The sequence below is a fragment of the Lepidochelys kempii genome, chromosome 16, assembly GCF_965140285.1.
Source record: "Lepidochelys kempii isolate rLepKem1 chromosome 16, rLepKem1.hap1, whole genome shotgun sequence".
Lineage (NCBI taxonomy): Eukaryota > Metazoa > Chordata > Testudines > Cheloniidae > Lepidochelys > Lepidochelys kempii.
In genome coordinates, this window is record NC_136395.1 from 24570987 (window position 1) to 24584467 (window position 13481).

The 13481-nt window shown below is 43.9% G+C and overlaps 1 protein-coding gene across 14 annotated transcripts in view; it reads left to right on the forward strand.

Annotated features, from left to right (window-relative positions):
• The window catches only part of DAB2IP (DAB2 interacting protein), a 275146-nt gene that overhangs the window by 144698 nt on the left and 116967 nt on the right, over nucleotides 1-13481 (forward strand). Inside the window, exon 1 of one of the 14 annotated variants that reach the window (XM_073314880.2) lies at nucleotides 7293-7388. The exons of 12 other annotated variants lie outside the window; for them this stretch is intronic. The gene's annotated coding sequence lies outside the window, so the exon portion shown is untranslated. Of the gene's footprint in view, nucleotides 1-7292; nucleotides 7389-11912; nucleotides 12119-13481 lie in introns of those variants that run through there. One more of the 14 variants, XM_073314879.2, reaches the window with a different exon arrangement.

Consider the following 13481-nt stretch of genomic DNA (forward strand, 5'->3'; position numbering starts at 1 on the left):
ATGCCGGTGCAATTCTGGCAATGGTAGGTCCAGATCTCTGCACTGCTGTGATGGGCGGAGTTCACCCACTTGACTCCCAGCCAGTGAACAGGACGCAGTGAAGCTGGGCTGCAGCCAGTAGATGTATGGCAAAGACTTGGGAATAAGAATTAGGGTGATAAAACCAAGAATTTTAGCAAAAGCCTTTAAGCAGTTTGTCACACACACAATCTGATAGGCTAATGTACTGGCTCTTAATTCTTTCAAAGTGATTGTGCAACATGGTACGTGCACTGGTGCCATCCCATGCATAACAGAGCTGAAAATTCCAGAGGTAATTTAAACCAGTTCTTCCACCAGCAGGGCATTTCCTGGGAGCCGCTGTCCCTTGAGTGCACCTCAGACTTCAGGTCCTCCCAGTCCCTCATGAAATGTCTGGCACTGGGGAGTCTGTGCTCCTGAGGGCCTTCTTAGGAAGATCCCGCCCCATATGTCATGAAAGATCATATCCCACATTTTTTGGGAGTAAGGGTATTAATTCTGGGGTGCTGGGCAAATTCCAGCTCAGGAAATTCCTTTCTGTTTCCAAAAATTGCCCCTGCAGTGTCCAGTGAATACAGTGTGCTTTGCTTTCTGACCTAAAAGCCGTTGTGTAATCTCGCTGTGTGCTGTCAAACTCTTACTTGTTCCACACTAGCAGTGGCAGCATTTGTGTGTGTGTGTGTGCGAGTGCGAAGTGATTCCTATGGACCTTTACCTAGAGGGATTGTGAAGCTTAAGAAAGCCTGTAAAGTGCTTAGTGATCTGCAGATGGAGGCACTAGAGAAAGACAAAGTACGTATCGTTATTATTATTGGTATTAAACAATACCACCACCCTTTCTGTGCTACCCATGGGTCTGTGCAGTCTGGGTTTCTAGGGGATGTCTGCCCCGGGCTTGGGCACGTGGTGGCAAAAGCTCAATCTGCTGAATGTCAAGTGAAATGAGCAAGCATCTTAGAGAGGTAATTAAGAAAAAGCAGAAAGCATATAGGGAGTGGAAGAAGGGAGGGATCAGTAAGGAAAGCTACCTTATTGAGGTCAGAATATGTAGGGATAAAGTGAGACAGGCTAAAAGTCAAGTAGAGTTGGACCTTGCAAAGGGAATTAAAACCAATAGTAAAAGGTTCTATAGTCATATAAATAGGAAGAAAACAAAGAAAGAAGAAGTGGGACCGCTAAAAACTGAGGATGGAGTGGAGGTCAAGGATAATCTAGGCATGGCCCAATATCTAAACAAATACTTTGCCTCAGTCTTTAATAAGACTAAAGAGGATCTTAGGGATAATGGTAGCATGATAAATGGGAATGAGGATATGGAGGTAGACATCACCATATCTGAGGTAGAAGCGAAACTCAAACAGCATAATGGGACTAAATCGGGGGGCCCAGATAATCTTCATCCAAGAATATTAAAAGAATTGGCACAAGAAATTGCAAGCCCATTAGCAAGAATTTTTAATGAATCTGTAAACTCAGGGGTTGTACCGTATGATTGGAGAATTGCTAACATAGTTCCTATTTTTAAGAAAGGGAAAAAAAGTGATCCAAGTAATTATAGGCCTGTTAGTTTGACATCTGTAGTATGCAAGGTCTTGGAAAAAATTTTGAAGGAGAAGGTAGTTAAGGACATTGAAGTCAATGGTAAATGGGACAAAATACAACATGGTTTTACAAAAGGTAGATCGTGCCAAACCAACCTGATCTCCTTCTTTGAGAGAGTAACAGATTTTTTAGATAAAGGAAACGCAGTGGATCTAATTTACTTAGATTTTAGTAAGGCGTTTGATACTGTGCCACATGGGGAATTATTCGTTAAATTGGATAAGATGGGCATCAATAGGAAAATTGAAAGGTGGATAGGGAATTGGTTAAAGGGGAGACTACAACGGGTCCTACTGAAAGGTGAACTGTCAAGTTGGAGGGAGGTTACCAGTGGAGTTCCTCAAGGATCAGTTTTGGGACCAATCTTATTTAATCTTTTTATTACTGACCTGGGCACAAAAAGTGGGAGTGTGCTAATAAAGTTTGCAGATGATACAAAGCTGGGAGGTATTGCTAATTTAGAGAAGGACAGGGATACCCTACAGGAGGATCTGGATGACCTTGTAAACTGGAGTAATAGGAATAGGATGAAATTTAATAGTGAGAAGTGTAAGGTCATGCATTTAGGGATTAATAACAAGAATTTTAGTTATAAGCTAGGGACGCATCAACTAGAAGTAACGGAGGAGGAAAAGGACCTTGGAGTATTGGTTGATCATAGGATGACTATGAGCTGCCAATGTGATATGGCTGTGAAAAAAGCTAATGTCGTCTTGGGATGCATCAGGAGAGGTATTTCCAGTAGGGATAAGGAGGTTTTAGTACCGTTATATAAGGCACTGGTGAGACCTCACCTGGAATACTGTGTGCAGTTCTGGTCTCCCATGTTTAAGAAGGATGAATTCAAACTGGAACAGGTACAGAGAAGGGCTACTAGGATGATCCGAGGAATGGAAAACTTGTCTTATGAAAGGAGACTCAGGGAGCTTGGCTTGTTTAGCCTAACTAAAAGAAGGTTGAGGGGAGATATGATTACTCTCTATAAATATATCAGAGGGATAAATACCAGAGAGGGAGAGGAATTATTTAAACTCAGTACCAATGTGGACACAAGAACAAATGGATATAAACTGGCCACTAGGAAATTTAGATTAGAAATTAGACGAAGGTTTCTAACCATCAGAGGAGTGAAGTTTTGGAATAGCCTTCCGAGGGAAGTAGTGGGGGCAAAAGATCTATCTTGCTTTAAGATTAAACTTGATAAGTTTATGGAGAAGATGGCATGATGGGATAACATGGTTTTGGTAATTAAATATTCATGGTAAATAGGCCCAATGGCCTGTGATGGGTTTTTAGATGGGGTAAGATCCAAGTTACCCGGGAAAGAATTTTCTGTAGTATCTGGCTGATGAATCTTGCCCATATGCTCAGGGTTTAGCTGATCGCCATATTTGGGGTCGGGAAGGAATTTTCCTCCAGGGCAGATTGGAAGGCCCTGGAGGTTTTTCGCCTTCCTCTGTAGCATGGGGCACGGGTCACTTGCTGGAGGATTCTCTGCTCCTTGAGGTCTTCAAACTACAATTTGAGGACTTCAATAGCACAGATATAGGTGTGAGGTCTTTTTTAGGAGTGGTGGGTGAAATTCTGTGGCCTGCATTGTGCAGGAGGTCAGACTAGATGATCATAATGGTCCCTTCTGGCCTAAATATCTATGAATCTATGAATCTATGAAATTGAATAGTGCTGAGTGCATTCTCACAAGAGAAACCCAGCTCCTTCCAGATGATCCGTGGGCAGTGGGTTCCACAGCCAGAGTGAATCTGGAGCCTTCACCAGAGACTTGCAACCCAAGAGAGGAACAAAAAGGAGAAAGGGGGAAGTCTGGAAAAGAGTGGCTGACGGCCAGGCTTTTAGAGAGACTCCGACCATTCCCACTTCTGACAGTGACGACAAGGGACATGGACCCATCCTGCAAACCCCTCCCCTCTAAACCAGAATTGACTGTAAGCACCAGCATCGCCGTTCCTTGTGTCAGTGGCAGAGTGGTGATTGGTTTTGGAGCCAGCATATTATTTGCCACACTTGAATGATGGCGCAGATGTGGGAAGGAAGCGTTTAGACCTAGGAGCTTAGCTGTGGTTTGTGTGCATGCATAAGTCTTGTCCTTCGGCTGGCTTAGTGACGGAACGGACGGGAATACTGCTTTGGAGCCTCTCAGAGAACCGATTTCTTGTCTATTTCAGTGCTTGCCCTTTCACAAGAGTGAAGGAGCTATTAAGGGCAGAGGGCTGTCATCGTTTAACAGCACCCAGCAGCACCATACAACAGTTTAAGACACAGAATGACGGAAGAAGAATTCTGATCCCGTTGAAAGTGTGAAGGGAATTTAAATGAGCAGAATGATCACTAAGATGGCTTTTGGCCAGGACACAGGGTTATCATCTTGACTCTTACAAAAAGTGCCCTGAGAATTATGACTACAAGTGCCAATGACCTCTGCATCAACTTGTCCATTAATATGAGGGGCCACTCGTTCAGTGCAGACTTACAAGGGGAAACTCTAGGCACAGAACTGCCCAGCACCCCTTCCTATAGCATCAGGGTATTCCATGCATGTCTGCCATGGTCCTTCTTAACTTGGCAAAGATCACAGCACAAGGTAATATCACTCGGGTGAAGTGACTTGCCCCAGATCAGGTGGTGAGGCAGTTGTGAAGCCCTGACACTCTAAATCTAAAGACAGGTTTCAGAGTAACAGCCGTGTTAGTCTGTATTTGCAAAAGGAAAAGGAGTACTTGTGGCACCTTAGAGACTAACCAATTTATTTGAGCATGAGCTTTCGTGAGCTACAGCTCACTTCATCGGATGCATACCGCCCCCTGCTCTAAATCACTAGGCAACGCTCCCAGCACCATAGCAAGTGCAGGAGAAATCTCTGGGAAATTCCTGCACCCTTATCTGTGTTGCTTATTTGTTACTGGTGTCCTAAGCACTTTCCTGTCTCCCTGATTCTGAGAACAGAACTCTCATCCACTCCAATCTGTTACTCCATGGCCAATTGCAGGAGGTGGAAGAACCCTGGGAAGAGCTAGTCACAGCATTTACGGGGATACGTGTTTCCTTCCCAGTGCTATAGAAATGGCCTTCCCAGAGCTTGGCAGGTTAATGTTAACGTAGGCTCACTTTTGACCACGAGCCCCCTGAGCGGCAGGAGAATGCTTAACCGTGGCAGCTTTCATGTAGTAAGATGAAGGTGTGCTGTTGCTTTAAAGACTTAGCTTGCTACTTAATGTACACATGAGCTGCTGCGCAGAGTAAACAGTAAGCAGTGTGTGTCCATGTCTGTCCCGCTCCATCAGTCCCTGATCCTGTTCTCTGGGCCGGGGGAGTCAGATACCAAGCTGGTGTCCTTGCGAAATTGGGGTTCACCCCAGCCAGATGGTGCTGAGAGCTTGGCTTGTACGCACTCCGTGACCGTCCCCGGGTGGCTACCCGGAATGCTGTAGCACATGCCAGCCTCTTGCAAGTTTGCCCCCTCAGCCAGACTGACAAGTAACCATGGGAATGTCCGAGCTTTGTCACATTTAGCAAGTAAAGTGGTTCACGACACATTAATCACTGATGGCCACGCTGCCTGGGTGCTTTTCAGTTCACTCGTGGCAGCCTGCTGTGTTGCAAAAGAAAAGAAAAAAAAGAAGTCTGATAAAGGGACCTTTGAACCCCAGCATTTGTGTCTCCGCTGTTGCCTGGGCACTGAGCTAGAGAGATCACTAGCATCAAAGGAACTTGTTTGCCACCCCGGATGCTCATGCTTTCAGTCATGGGCTTCAGTAGCATTAACGCTTCTCTGTGTTTGTCATCTGCTTTCTGCCTGCTGACTGTGGGGTCACTTCAGAAACCACTCAATAATGCCTGGTGGTGGGAGCTGGAAACCAGAACCCCGCAGAAACCTCACTTGGAATGTCAGCAAGTTGGTTCCTGGTCCATGCTTCCACCACAGCTGTGGAGATCAGCTCAGCCCCGTCCCAAATTGGTACATCAGGGCGTTCTCAGTGGAGGGGCTGCAGCCCTGCTTGTTAGTTGTGTTGTGGTATCCCCTAGGAGCTGCAGACAGGGACTAAGTCTCCACTGGGCTCGGTGCCGTACAAACCCAGAGCAAAGAGATGGTTCTTGTCCCAAGGAGCTTACATTCTCCAGCTGTCTCCCGCAATAGCCAGCCCCAAGTTTTCAAAAGTCTCCCTCCACCCATAGAATTTGATTGGCTTGAAAATCATGAAATTTAAACAACAAATAAATCTGGGGTTCCTTTCATTTCCCTTCTGGATTGTGAGTCTTTAGGGGTCATGTTTTCAAGCTTTTGTTTGCAACCATGGGGGCTAGAAAGTTACTTTTTTAAAAAAGCAAAAGCTGAGATTCTGGTATGTTCCCATGACTCCAGGAGCTGGGCCTGCATGAAAAACACCAAATACCACGAGACTCGCAATACGATCACAAGAATTGGCGCAATACAATCACCAGAGTTGGCTACACTGCATCTCTTCCTCGCACTTGGTTCAACCGAGCACGAATGTGTTGATCTCTAGGGCACTCTCCAAAGCCTTTGCCTGCGTTGAGTGGGGAAGACCTTATTTGTTGTAGGTTCGGGCATTTGATCTTCCAGCTGATGTTGTGCACGCTGTGGTTTGGATTGGGAGGTGTGTAGTAGCTGTCATCAAGGTCTAGGTGCATGAACCATGGATGTGTACATTGTATAAATCAAATAAATAACTCTGTTCTGAATCATGGGGAACCCACCTCCCCAGCCCGATTCCACACTTCAAATCAGCCAGCACCAGCCCTGTCTGTACAGAACAGCCATTTCCTCTCCTTCTGGAAGTAATCTTTAGGGTAGTTTATGTGAGCGGGGCAGCAAGCAAAGAAAGAATCCATGTTTCTGAAGTAAATGCTGCCATCTGTCATGCAAAATAACAGATTAGGACTCTACGTGCGTGAGGGAGTGCGTGAAACCAAATCTCAAGGGTTGCATGGATACTGTGCCACTCATTGCCCTTTGCAGACCAGCACACGTTAAAGGGGCTACGCTCCAACAAAGTTCCTATAAAGCTGGTTTGCATTCGCAGCTCCTGCACGTGGCCCCTTTCACAATGATTAAATTGTCATGCCAGCTGCCGTTCTCTTCATTGCACTCTAGAATGTGTTCCTGTAACCTTCATAGAAATCAAGTGGTACTGTGTTTGTGTCTTAGATTGTACGTGTATGAAATATATCCTCATACAGAGAGAGAGAGACACTCATGTAATGAAAATTTAGAACCGTACCAGTAATAATAGCTAGCTGTTATATAGAGCTTTCTGCTGTAGGTCTCAAAGTACTTTACAAGGGAGGTCAGTATCATTATCCCCATTTTACAAAAGGGGAAACTGAGGCCCCATCATACCCTAATTTGGGCAGATGATAGTTTATCTTTTAATTCCACATCTCCTGCCCCCAATTGCTGGTGCTAGCAAATGCTAAAGCATTTCTATATAGAGATACTTGTTTTGTTTTCTTATGGGCTTTGTGCTGTGCAGTTTTTGTGGCTGCAGTGTTTTTATTTTTCCCAGACTGAGCCTAGACCTTTGTTTCCTATTGACTCATGCCACCTTTCGCCTGCCCCTTCCTGTCCTGCACATAAACACAATGTGGGAGTGGGAAGTGGGCACGACAGCTGGGCCCCCATTTTGATAGATGCATGTGAATTACACCACTTGAGAGCCAGCCCGCTGAGGAAGGAAGCGATAGAGCTGTAATGGAGGAGTTGCACACTCTGAAAGCTCTCGGGAAAGGTAAGAGAACCACAGCAGGGTGGGATTTCAACAGAGAACATGGCTATATGTTCAGAGCAGTTAGGTTGTTGTGGCAAGCTTTAGCCTGGCTGTGATTAGCTGGCTCATCTGTGCCTGGCTGTTCTGTCCTGCATCATGTGAGGACCTTACGAACATGTCGTGCTTATAACGAGAGTCTTAGTACTTTTGAGGGACACTTCATTTTCAAGGCTCTGCCTGCCTGAATTTCTGATGGTGCCATGGAACCAAAAGTTGCCAGCAGGTCTGTTCTATCTACACAGATCCAAAGAATCAAGTTGATTTCTCAGGCCGGCTTTCTGTCTTTTCTTTTTAGCATTTAGCAACTGAGTCTTTACCAGGCAAATAGTGGAAGTCCTTGAGCTGTCCTGCAGCAGCAGCAACATGAGAGAGCCTGCGTCAGTGTGTGGGCTTATTTTGCCATTGCTCCCAACCTCTAGTGTCAAAGGGGTGGCTAGTCTCCCCTTCATGCATGTGTACCACTCTTCACTCCTGTTACCACTAATGGAAATTACCCATACGTACGGAGAGGGAGGAGAGAGTCCTAAATCTTAGCACAACATCAACGTGCATTTTCATCACCCAGGTTTCAGCAATAATGAACTGTGTCTGGGTTTAAAACAAAGGGGTGAGAGGGTGAGCGTGTTAGGGCCATTCAGAATATCTGCAGATGAGCTGATGAAATATAAGCAGTAAAAATAAATTGAATATTTCAGGGTCTAAGCAGCCTGTCTGTAGGCACCAGGAATGCCATTTTCCCTCAGTATACAAGATTACCTTCCTTTGAAACATCCACTATTAGCTGCTGCTGGGGGCAGGATACCGTATCAGATGGCCTAGGGGTCAGATCTGGGATACTGTGCTAGAGGGATACGTAAAAGCACAAAGACGATAAGTGTCTTGCCAAAGGCCATCGAGTGAGTCAGACCTGACCACAGCTCCCAGGGTTCTCAGACTGCTCTTTCTGTAATGATAATGCTTAGTTCATACTTAATACTTATTAAATACTAATCAGTCAGTCCTTCCAACAGCTCTGCGAGGTAGGTACCATTGATGATATTCCCATTTCATAAAGGGGAAACCTGAGGCAGAAATTAAATCACTTGCCTAACACAGCAGAGGCTCTGAGTCAGAATAACTGGAAGCTGTTGGGGGCAGGGACTGTCTCATTATATGTTTGTACAGCACCTGCACAGTAGGGCCCAATCTCAATTGGTGCTACTGTAATACCCCTAACAGTTGGCCATGCTTTTCTCAGTAAATACTGTGTGGCCTCCCTAAGATTGCTGCTGGAAGCCAAGGACCGAGGGGTGTTACTCTGAAATGGGCTGTGTTTATGAAGAGGGAATTTACCATGTACTGCTACCAGAGGTGACACTTACCAGCTGTTTCTTTGAATTGTTTTACCACCACCATTCTCCGGGGGCATTTTCACACTTGTCTTCATTTGCTGGTTAGTCGTGAACTAATGAAACCAGAATGCCTGCCCTCCCCTCTGCCCTAGTGATCAGCTGACAGAAGGGGCTCATGCATGGACATCTGAACCACATGAGAATCCCTATAAAGTCAAACTGCTGGGTCCCAGAGACCCTCTTAAGCACACAGCTGTGATGCATAGTAAATCTAGCTCTTAAATAGGGTTATTCCCTGATCAAGCACCCTGGAGGCCCCTTAGCCTTCACGGACACTCAACCTGGTGTTAATTATAGGGCTGAGCCTATGAAGGTCAGGTCTTATGCTATTCATATTGGAATCAGATTTCTAACCAAGTTTATTATTTTAATATGAGGGATGAACCATAATGCACAATAATATGCCAGGTCCAGGGCTCTTAGGAACAGACCTGAAACTGTACATATTTATGGGCAGTGTTTGTGCGAGAACATGACAAAAATGATCACATTCTCTAGTATAATCACTATAAGAAACAATGGTTGTGACTGAAGGCAAGTAAAAAAATTATACACAGAAGAAAATGTACTACCAGGTTCCATGTTATAGACTGGCGAGATATAACTGTCTCTTTCTCTGTGAGTGTGTATAATACACATGTGTGTCCAAACCATTTAAAGGACACTTAGGCCCCCAAGATACCTTTGCTCATGAAAGAGAAGCTTCATGCAGCAGCCCTGGAAAAATATCTGTTGTATTTTTATAAGACTTACAGTGTGAAGAATCCTAGAAATGCTGGGCTAGAGGTGACCTCGAGAGGTCATCTAGTCCATCCCCCTGCATTGAGGCAGGACCAAGTATTATGTAGAGACCATTCCTGACCGGTGTTTGTCCAACCTGTTCTTAAAAACCTCCAGTGGTGACCGGGATTCCACAACCTCCCTTGATAACCTGTTCCAGAAGTTAACTACCCGTAGAGTTAGAAACCTTTTCCTAATATCTAACTGAAATCTCCTTTGCTGCAGATTAAGCTGATTCCTTCTTGTTCTGCTGTTAGTAGATGTTTGGTTCCTCACCAGTGCAATGCTGTGGAGAAGGCATAGCTGCATCCTTGCCAAATGTTCTTATTTAAAAGGGACAATCTCAATATTTTAGCAGATTATTTGGCATTTTCCATCATTCTGTCCTCCCAGAAAGTTCTCTGTAGACGATGGCATTTCTGTGGAGTTCAAAGGAGTGTCCCTATTTATCTGCCAAGTGCTGCCAATTGTATTTTGGCGCCTAAGCTGGTTGCATCCTTTTAAAGATTACATAAAGCACATAATTTTAAGAAGGCAAAGGGCCAATTCTTCTGGTTTATTTACTGCTACGGTTATGAGACTAGGCAGTGGTAACTGGAGTTACTCAGCTGTGGAAAGCACTTACGTGTGTTAAAGCAGAGGACATCTGTGCCCATTAACACCAATGTTCAGAGAAGCTCTACTGGGTGGGGAGCCCATTTATTTCTAGTCCCACAGCTGGGTTCTGGTAGAAGGCCTGGACTGGCAGACAGAGATGAAATGGCTGCTAGGAATATTTGGCAATGCGACCATGACAGTAAGTGTATTCAGACTCATTATTAAGAGAGTGACATAGATTCAGGGCATATTTTATTGTTATCATAGTAGGAAAATAGATACCCATCCCTTCCAGAATGAATGCAAACGAATTTGCAGACTGCATCAATTGATTTAAAAGAAAAATACAGGGATGGCAGGTGTTGGGAGAATGTGCTTGAAATAGAGTTTGGATTAACAGGAATCCAAATAAGCCCCCAGATTTGTGCCTTTGTTTTTGTGTTTTATGATTGTTTTTTCTTTTTCCCATCTGGGATCAAAATACCACAAGATTTGCTCTGCTCGCTTTTATTCGTCATACAGGAACTGAACTACCAGACCCCAGTTATTTCAGCCCAGTAAACAGCTCCCTGAGGCATTGACAGAGCATTCACAAACACAGATAAGCATAAGTAGTTGAAACACAAATACCAGAGCCTGCTCATGCCCCTGATTGTCATTGCAGAGGCCTTGAAATGAGCCCCACTCCACTGCACAGTGTGAGAGCAGAAGTTTAATGGAGGCAAAGTTATCTAATGGTTAAAGCAGTGGGCCAGCAGCCAAAACGCCTCGGTTCTGTTCCCATATCTGTCATTGTCTTTCTGTATGACCCTGAGCAATTGACTTCTTTGTGCCTCAGTTTCACCATCCATAAAATAAGAAATATACCAATCTGATGTGGTGTGACAGTTACAGGGATACAACTTAAAAATCATATCTGACTTTTTATGATCCCTGTGACCTGATGATTTTAGTTTGTTTGCCTCTGGGCATTTGACAGCACTTTGTGTGTAGTCAACTTTATTTCTCTTTCCCCGGTGTCGCTGTTTGTGTGAGTATTTCGCATAGCAACTGGAGGGATAAGAATGTGGGTAGAGAGTCTGAGTCCCCACACCTGCCCCCAACTACTTCTGACTCAGGGGTTTTAATGAACTAGATTTCCAGCTGACAGCATCCCTTTAGTAACAAATTATTATTGATTTATTGGTTATTTTTCTGAATTGCCCTAGGGCCTAGAGGCTCAGCCCGTTTGTGCCAGCTGCTTTACAAATTCAGAATAAAAAGGCCACTGTTAATAAAGCCCGTCTAGGGCCTCAGACAGAGGTAATAGAGAAATGCCAAATGTGTGTTTGTTTCAAATAAAAGTATTGTCATTTTATTTGAACACCACAGGCCTGATGCTGCATTCAGGACATGCCCTAAACTAGTTCTGAAACACATATGAGCTTGGGGTTCTCCAGAAAGGCAGGATTGGGCCCAACAACACAGGGGCTAGAAAAACCGCTGTTAATTCCTCCATTATAATCTCTGGATTTAGGGGCACTGTTAATTTTTTTAAAAATTATATTTAAAGTTTGAAAATAAGTGTATTTAAATTTCTTCTACTGTCTGTGAGCTTAAAAAGAAGCTCTGTGCCTTTAAATTTGGAATAGCTGGGAGTTGGAGCACTGTCCCTTTAAAAGCACATTACATAGAGTTAGAATATAGCCTTTGTTTAACTAGTGATGATTGTTCCCAGTGGACTGCACTGGAATGGTTTACGGAGACCAGAGGGGGCTAAGGCTTGGGGCCAACAGTCAGCTTACAGATCGTAGCTGTTCAGACCATACAAGGAGGAAAAGAGAGGAACAGGGTGATCTCTGCACTTCCTGCAGTGGATTTGGGAGTTTACATTAAATAGTTCTTCCTGGTTCTGGAAAGTGGGCAAGGAAGGGTTGAACTATGGTAAGTTCTTCCATCTTAAGTGTGTGTGTGTGTGTGTGTGTGTTACAAGGGGAGGCTGCAAGCATGCTGTTCTTTGTGAACATGAGGAGAAATAGCAGCTCCTCGCTTCTGTCAATGCGTTTTCTTTAACCATCTTTGACATCCTTTAAATCTCTGCTTTTCCTGACTCTCTTTTTTTCTCAAAACTCAGGGCCTCTTGTCTTTCATTTAATTTTTCATTTAATGAAACAGCCCCTTAATTAAATTTAGTTTAACAAATCCCAGGAAAGATTATTGCATGACAAAAAGCAATCTGATTTTTATTATTATTTTTATTATGGTGAAGTAATGAAATCTGTGAATTTTTATCATTCCTCTCCCCCCTCCCACAAGTATGTGTAATTCACAGGGTTAATGATTTAAGATGAATGGAAATGTCAGATTTGCCACTTACGCTGAACTGATCCGATTAATGTCCTATTCATGTTCTTTACTTCTAGTTTTTTTTTTAGTTCCTGGAATTGTGTTATTCTGGGTTAGATCATACAGTGTATGCAATTGCCTGTAAGTTCTTGCTGGTTTCTGTGCATTTGCCTGGTATGGTGAGGATATTTGATTTCACAGCTATCAATGAATATCGGAGAACAAAAAATAATAATACAAAGGTTGTTTGGGAGTAGGAAAAGTAAAGAGAAATAACAGATCTCTAGGGAAAAGTCTATGAAGTAACAACTAGTTTGACAGCCCTGCTGAGCTCATAGCTAAGAGAAAACAGGCTGAACCCTGAAAATATCTCTAATTTTCTAAAATTTCCTCATTCGGGAACATTTTGCTTCTTCAACTTGTGCCACAAACAATTGCAGTTACCGTAAGTCAGGTCAGACAATACTGGATTTCCTACTGAATTTGACTCGCTTATCGGCGCTCTCTCTCTCTTTGCCTTTCCTGGCCTGAACTGTGTTAAATTATTTCCAGACCTACTCATAAATCCTGGTTGAAGGCGAAGGAAGTGATTTGGACAGATATTGGCAGGCTGGGTTCTGGGAACAAGATTTCCCAAGCTCTGAACACATTCAGGCTCCAGAACCAGGGCTTAAATATTTGGAACAACTGTCAAAAACTAGGTCACTTGAACATCAAAAATCTGTGTAAGGAGGAATATCCTGTCCAGGGGATTTGAAACTGTGCAAGTGTCTGGCAATTGTGGCCTGTCAGGATATCGAAACATGGCTTCGTAAGACACATCCCTTTCCCATTGCTGTCAATACCGCACCAGTTCAGCCAACAGAAAAAAAAATCCTCCAGGAAATTAGTAAATAACGTAAAGGTTAAAGGAGGAGTCACTGTTCCTTATTCAGAGGCTGGCTGTTCAAAATTGTACCTC